Here is a 7,799-nt window from a genome sequence, read left to right on the forward strand (position 1 = left end):
GGTTGGGTCTGCTTATCGTAGAGTCGATCCTTACCGGTCGACTCGGAGTTCATTATCTTCTTCTCCGACTCCCAGTCGGCGAGCGTCTTGTCCTCCATGAAGATAATATCTCGACTCCGGAATACCTTCTTGTCGACCGGGTCCCACACTCAGTAGCTGAACTCATCGTCGCCGTAACCGAGGAATATGCATGGCCGGGTCTTTGGATCTAACTTTCCTCTCCGGTCCTTAGTTACATGCACGTACGCGAGACACCTGAACACCTTCAGGTGCCGGTAGGATACTTCCTTACCGGTCCACACTCTCTGTGGCGTGTCTCCGTCCAAGGGTACTGAGGGTGATCTATTTATCACATATGTCGCCGTCGACAGTGCCTCAGCCCAAAACTTCTTGGGTAGTTTTGCATGCGCTAGCATACTCCGGACCCTCTCCATTATGGTCCGGTTCATCCTCTTGGCCAGTCCGTTTAGTTCCAGCGTCTTCGGCACGGTAAATTCGAGCCGGATTCCCTTCGAGCGGCAGTACTCCTCGAATTGCCCCCGGTATTCTCCTCCGTTATCTGCTCGAACCGCCTTCAGCTTCCGGTCGGTTTCTCTTTCCACTCTCGTGTGGAGCTCTTTGAAGACGGATAGCACCTGATCCTTCGTCTTCAACGGTGTGGCCCACAGCTTCCGGTTGTGGTCATCTATGAAAGTCACGAAGTACTGCGCTCCGGCATGTGACTTCGTGTCTACCTGACACACATCCGTATGCACCAACTCCAGTGGTGCATTACGTCTCATCGGTGGCCTTGGTCGGAAGGAGGTCCGGTTTTGCTTACCGGCTAGACAATCAGTGCACTTCTCCAAGTGCACGTTCTTCACTGGAATGAGGTTGTCGTCTGCAAGCCTCTTCATCCCCTTCTCGCTCATATGACACAGCCTCTTGTGCCACAGCTCACCGGTAGTGTCGGATGCCACGTTCACTTCTTCCGGACATAACCGAGCATTCATCAGGTACAGTGTGTTGACCTTCCAGGCCAGAGCCACAATCAGGCTCCCTTTGCTGAACTTCATGACACCGTTCTGGATGCTACCAGTGTAGCCTTCATCATCTAACCGACCGGCTGATATCAGGTTCAGACGAACCTCCGGAACGTGTCGAACATCTTTCAGCAACAACTTGCATCCGGTTGGTGTTGACAGCCACACGTCTCCTATGCCGATAATTCGGCATGTACCTTCATTCCCCATCCGGACACAGCCGTGATCACCGACTGAGTAGGATGAGAAGCATTTTCGGTCCGGGGTAAGGTGGAACGATGCTCCGGAGTCTACCACCCAGGTCATCTTGTCGCCGGCAAGGTTTATCTCACTCTCCTCGGTGATGAGCATCAACTCTTCTTCACTTGCCGCGATTGTCGTCGTTCCCTTCCGGTTCGTTCCCCTCCGGTCTTTACCGTTCCGGTCCGGGGTCCGCTTTGAATCGGTACCGTCGGTCTCCTTATCCTTTCGGAAATGCCGACAGTTCTTTTGGAAGTGTCTTGGCTTGCCGCAATAGAAGCAAGTGGGCTTCCCCCTTGACTTTGACCGTGTCCCCGACTTTTCCCGGTTTTGGGGACTACGGTTTTTTTGTCTTCCGCGTTCTGATTCGGTAAGGAGCGTTGTGGAGTCGGAGCTCGTATCTTTATCCTTCCGACGCGCCTCCTCATCTAGCAAGCTCGACTTTACTCTTGCTAGGGATAACCGCTTTCCTTCCGGTCTGTCATTGCCCAAAGTGACAACCAATGTCTCCCAGCTATCCGGGAGGGAACCGAGCAGGAGTAACGCTAGTACCTCATCGGTGAGAGGTACTTCCAATGAAGTTGCCTGGTGGATCAGCCCCTGGAAGGCATTCATGTGCTTAGCCATGCTGGAGCCATCTTGGTACCGGAGTCTTACTAGCTTCCGGAATACCGAAACCTGATTAACAGCATTTTTGTTTTGAAACATAATGACGATCTTCTCCCAGAGCTCATGAGCCTTGCTCTCTTCATTGAAGTTGTTGTATAGGCTCATGTCGATGAATGAAAAGAATAGCGTGCGAAAGCAGGTATGAAGACAGAATAGAGGAAGGAAACTCAAGTTCAATGGAGAGCTTCGGCTTACACGGTATACGCGGGAGAGACAGAGAGAGAAACACAGAAACAACTCTATTCAACAATAATACTCAGTCTGTACATAAGACGTGCTCAGTGAACACTTTTATACAAGTCCTGGAAGGACTGACCGAAGTACTGACAGTACTTCAATGCTCATTAAGAGCTCCTACACTAATTCCCAAATATATTCCTCACGGAATATCTTTCCTAACGACCTCCCGGTTTACACACTCGGCCTAACCGATCGGTCCCAGCCGATCCGGTCCTCGGTTTCTTTAGCCGATCTGGCCGATGTTGAGCTTGTCTCTCAACAATGAAGCATCGTATGTACATCGTTGTCTTCATGTGCATCACCTCCCATATCGTGGCGTCGATTTTGTCCAGTCTCTTGTCCCCGAACTGAACTGGCAACCAAAGATCTTTAACCACGAGCATGTCCCTCATCTTCGACTTCCATACCGAATAGTTGGAGCCGGTGAGCTTGAACATGCCGCCAAACGAATCGTCCATTTTCTGTATCGTTTCGCTCTGATACCACTTGACGGGAACTACAACGCTCCTTATACGCACCGCTCGGCCACAACCGAGCTTAGAATCATACACAGAGAATGGGAATAAATCGCACGACACAAACAAGAGAAGAGTACACAGGATGTTTACGTGGAAAACCCAAACTAGGGAAAAAACCACGGCAGCCCACAGGCTGCAAACTATCACTATGCTAGAATGTACAATAGTGAGTTCACGGAAGCAACGACCTCGTGCTCACGATCTTCGCCACAGGCGGCGGTTACAACAGAGGCAACGACCTCGTTCTCTCACTCTCTCTCTCTCTGTACACAGTTACGCGCTCTAATCTCGCGCAAACAAGAATAACAACAGCAGTTACTATAAGTTTGCCCTAAGTCATATTTATACCAATATGACTTTTCGGCTATTTACAAATATAGCCACGATGGGCTCTCAGAAACATATTATCGAATATGTCTCTTCATCCGGTGAGCACTCCTTACCGAATCTGCACCATCCGGCTCTCCATAGCCGGGTACTCCTCATCCGGTTCTCACCGGGCCTGCACCATCCGGCTCTCCGTAGCCGAGTACTCCTCATCCGGTTCTCACCGGGTCTGCACCATCCGGTCCTCCGTAGCCGGGTACTCCTAGTCCGATTTCGGCCTCGGCCTTTGTTCTTCGGCATTGTTCTTCTCCCTTCCCATCCGGAGGAACCTGTCTCCCAACATATAAGTGGGCTCTCTAGTTATTGATGAACCATTCTAGTGCAACATTAGTCTTCTGTGTATTCTTATAATGTTGTTCTTGTTAATATAATTTGTTGAGATATCAAGCTCAACTAAGTTTAGCCATTTAGTTAACCACGTAACTTAGTAGTTACCTAGATAGAATCTAGTTAGTGTGTTGACCTTAAAGCCTTAAATAGGATTCTATACTTGAGTGGGATACATTCTAGATCCTCCACTCACATGTTCATTTAATATAGGACTTACATCTTTGTACCTATATTCTCCTCACACATATGCACTCTTGCACATGAGATCTATACATACCTCATTGTGGGTATTTTTGTAACTTGATGGTTATTAATATAGAGAAAGGTCTTTGGCTACACTCTTGTTAATCATCCCCCATTTATCTTATTGTTCATAAGTGTAACTTCCTCTCTCTCTTTCCCTCTCACATACACACACACACATCACATAAGCTTCTAATGCTTAATCACATACGTGATTAACTATTCACATAATTATATTCTTCTCTTCTTTCCTTATCGTCTTCTTCCATTCTATGTTGTTTGCAGTTATGGCCCTAAGACTTTGAACTAGAATTCCCTCTTTTTCTTTGAGGAGTTTATTTCGAGCGTTATCACCACAATTGAGTTGTTCAACAAGCAAGAGTACATGTCCGTTCTCTTTTAAATTTGGAAGATCAACCTAATTTGGAAGTTTGATGGTATTCGACCTCAATTTTGAGGATTTGTAAACCAAGTGCACCTTCTCCTCTAGGTGCATCTTAACCAATATCCAACATATGTTGCTTGAGTTTGGTTGGTATGAACATTATTAATGATTGCATACCTGTTATTGAGTGTAATATTTGGTATCATTAAAAACATTTTGCAAATAGTGGGTTATCACATCATACTACTCTACTGTAATAGCTTCGTAAATGATTTCAAATCTTCATGGAAACTAAGAAGTAAATTGTTCACATCAATGCATAGCCAACATTGGAAGTTGGATGCAAGGAGGTGAAAATTTGTTGCTAAGCCAAGCTAAGATGATATCCTTGTCATCCTTACACTACTTGTAACCCCGAAAACTTACTTAGAATTCTTTGATGAAACCATCCAAATATTTGAAAAAAGGAGAATTATTTTCTAATAATGGAGCAAACCATGCAAATGTGCATTCATAGTAGCAACCCCACCTTCAAGCCCTACTCACGCACATAACAAAGTTATGAAAGGTTCCCCCAATCCAATGGAGATTGATGAAACATGTCATCGAGGGCCAAGCTAAAAAAGCAAAGGTGTGGAGCAAGCCATATATGTCTATATTGTAGTGACCTAGGACACAACAATAAATTGTCCACAACAACCAAGACATCAAGTGAAACAAGTGTTAGTGATAAATTTGATCTTGATTCTCCAATTATATATAGCAATCTTAATAGTCCTACACCATCCAATAGGTTTGGAGTCCTATCAAAATAGGATCCATTTGGTTGGACAACCCAAATTCTATATAGTTAGTGCAAAGCAATTGTTCCATTTCATAAAAGTAAATTAGTAGGTTTTGGTCATGTATTTTTTCATACAATTTTGGCACCCTTCCATGCACCCTTGAAGATTTTGGACAAATTGTGTATTTTCATACAATTTTGTTATTGTCATTAACTCATGATTGCGAGCAACAATATTGGTGTGATTGAAAATGTAGTTGGATTGATAAGTGAAGATGAACAAGAGGGACGGTGGACCCCAACAAGATGACTTTAGCACCATCCATGGATAGAAGTCTACAAACACAATGACTCTAGCACCCCAACACTGTGACTCTTCTTCCTTATTCTTGTGCGAGTTTTTTCCCTTCTTCCTTATTGTGAGGGAGATTTGTTTCCTTCTTCTACTTATTGTGTAGGAGCTTTGCTTCTTCCTTATCATGAGGGAGCTTCCCCGCCCTTAGTGGTGTATGAGGATTTTCTACTTTGTCTTGGTTGTTGGATGAAAGAGGTTCATGGCTTAGTTGATATTCATGAAGATGAAAAACGAGTGTGTGTGGAAGACCTACAACACAAAATGGGATGTAGTCTTTGTAGTCATTGAGTTCTAACATACACTTGACTAGCTATTAGTTTATCCTTCTTGTGCACTTTGACTTGATCAATAGCTACATATTAGTCATTTCTATCGTCTAGATGATAGAGGTGTGAGGATACTCATTAGTAAGAAATTAAAGAATAGGTGTTGGTAAATATATATGAATGAGCCACTAAAAGATGAGTAAATAAATTATTAGAAACATATAATGGATTATGGATCATCAAAAATGTTTATTCATGAATCTTTGAAGTGTCTAAGGAAGAATCATCGACTAATCATTTTTAGGTAATTTTTCTTGGTAGACACTAGGGATCGGCAACGGCTCGGCTCAAGCCTAAACCGTTTGGCTTAGCGGCTTAGCGGCTCGGCTCGGCTCGGTTTAGGCTTGAACTTGCCTTAATGGTTTGAGCTCGGCTCGGCTCGGCTTGAGCCTCGCCAAACCGGCTCAAGCCGGCTAAGCCGGCTAAACCGTTTAAGCCGTTTATAAACTTTAGAGAGGGGGAGAGAGACAACAGACAAGGGGAAAGAGAGAGAGAGAGTAAGGGAGGGAGAACTACATAGACGAGGAGAGAGAGACAGAGGGAGGGAGACAACATATAAGGAGAGAGAGAGAGAGAGAGAGGGAGGGAGACAACATATAAGGAGAGAGAGAGAGAGAGAGACTACACAAACGAGGAGAGAGAGAGAGAGAGAGACTACACAGAGGGGAGAGAGAGAGAGAGAGGAACTACATAGAGGGGAGAGAGAGAGAGAGAGGAACTACATAGAGGGGAGAGACAGAGAGACTACACAGAGGGGAGAGAGAGAGAGAGAGACGAACTACATAGAGGGGAGAGAGAGAGAGACTACATAGAGGGGAGAGAGAGAGAGAGATGAACTACATAGAGGGGAGAGAGAGAGAGAGATGAACTACATAGAGGGGAGAGAGAGAGAGAGGGAGGGAGAGTCGAGACCATAGACGTGAGAGAGAGAGAGAGAGAGAGAGAGAGGATTTACATAGAGGGGAGAGAGAGGGAGAGGGAGGGAGAGTCGAGACCATAGACGTGAGAGAGAGAGAGAGAGAGAGAGACTACACAGACGAGGAGAGAGAGAGAGAGAGAGACTACACAGAGGGGAGAGAGAGAGAGAGAGGAACTACATAGAGGGGAGAGAGAGAGAGACTACATAGAGGGGAGAGAGAGAGAGAGAGGAACTACATAGAGGGGAGAGACAGAGAGACTACACAGAGGGGAGAGAGAGAGAGAGAGGAACTACATAGAGGGGAGAGAGAGAGAGACTACATAGAGGGGAGAGAGAGAGAGAGAGGAACTACATAGAGGGGAGAGACAGAGAGACTACACAGAGGGGAGAGAGAGAGAGAGAGAGAGAGAGACTACACAGAGGGGAGAGAGAGAGAGAGAGACGAACTACATAGAGGGGAGAGAGAGAGAGACTACATAGAGGGGAGAGAGAGAGAGAGATGAACTACATAGAGGGGAGAGAGAGAGAGAGGGAGGGAGAGTCGAGACCATAGACGTGAGAGAGAGAGAGAGAGAGAGAGAGGATTTACATAGAGGGGAGAGAGAGGGAGAGGGAGAGAGAGTCGAGACCACAGACGTGAGAGAGAGTGGGAGGGATCATCTGAGAGACAGAGAGGGAGGTAGGGAGAGAGAGAGAGACGGAGGTTTCTAAACCGGTTTCCAAGCCGGTTTGGAAACCGGTTTACAAGCCGGTTACCAAGCCGGTTCACAAACCGGTTTAGCATAAACCGGTTTAGCCTAAGCCGGTTTGTGAACCGGCTCGGCTCGGCTCGGCTCAGGTTTGAGATCCTGTAAACGGTTTAGGCTTAGCCGGTTTGGCTTGGATCAGGCCAAACCGGCTAAGCCTAAACCGAACCGTTGCCGATCCCTAGTAGACACATTGTGAACGTTTTTAAAAATAAACAAGATTTTTTTTTATTTTTTTTCCAAAAGAGAATATACTCCATTAGTTAAAATATACATGAACACGATCCCTTTCTCAGGTAGGCCGTGCCAAGATTATCCTAGCCTACATACGAGATCTCACTTATTTATCTTACACTTTTACATATGACTCAAGCCATCCTTTCAGATACATCACCTACCTTCACTATCCCACTTGCCATGTCTTTCACGCCTCTCGTTCAACTAATGGGAGGGGGAAACAACCATCTGGGTACATCATACTTCCATAGTATATCCATTCCATTTGTTGCGGCCATCGGTGTCGTACACCATCTTTTTCGAAAATTCAGCCTCATTAGGTCTGCAGCATCATTAGTACCATTAATCCGCTCATATAAACAAGATTGTTTGAGTGTCTTAACAATTTGCGCCAAAAC

Source organism: Azolla caroliniana, unplaced genomic scaffold (genome assembly GCF_043228905.1).
Source record: "Azolla caroliniana isolate FFs.n. ecotype wild unplaced genomic scaffold, voAzoCaro1.0.p SCAF_2, whole genome shotgun sequence".
In the NCBI taxonomy this organism is placed as follows: Eukaryota; Viridiplantae; Streptophyta; class Polypodiopsida; order Salviniales; family Salviniaceae; genus Azolla; species Azolla caroliniana.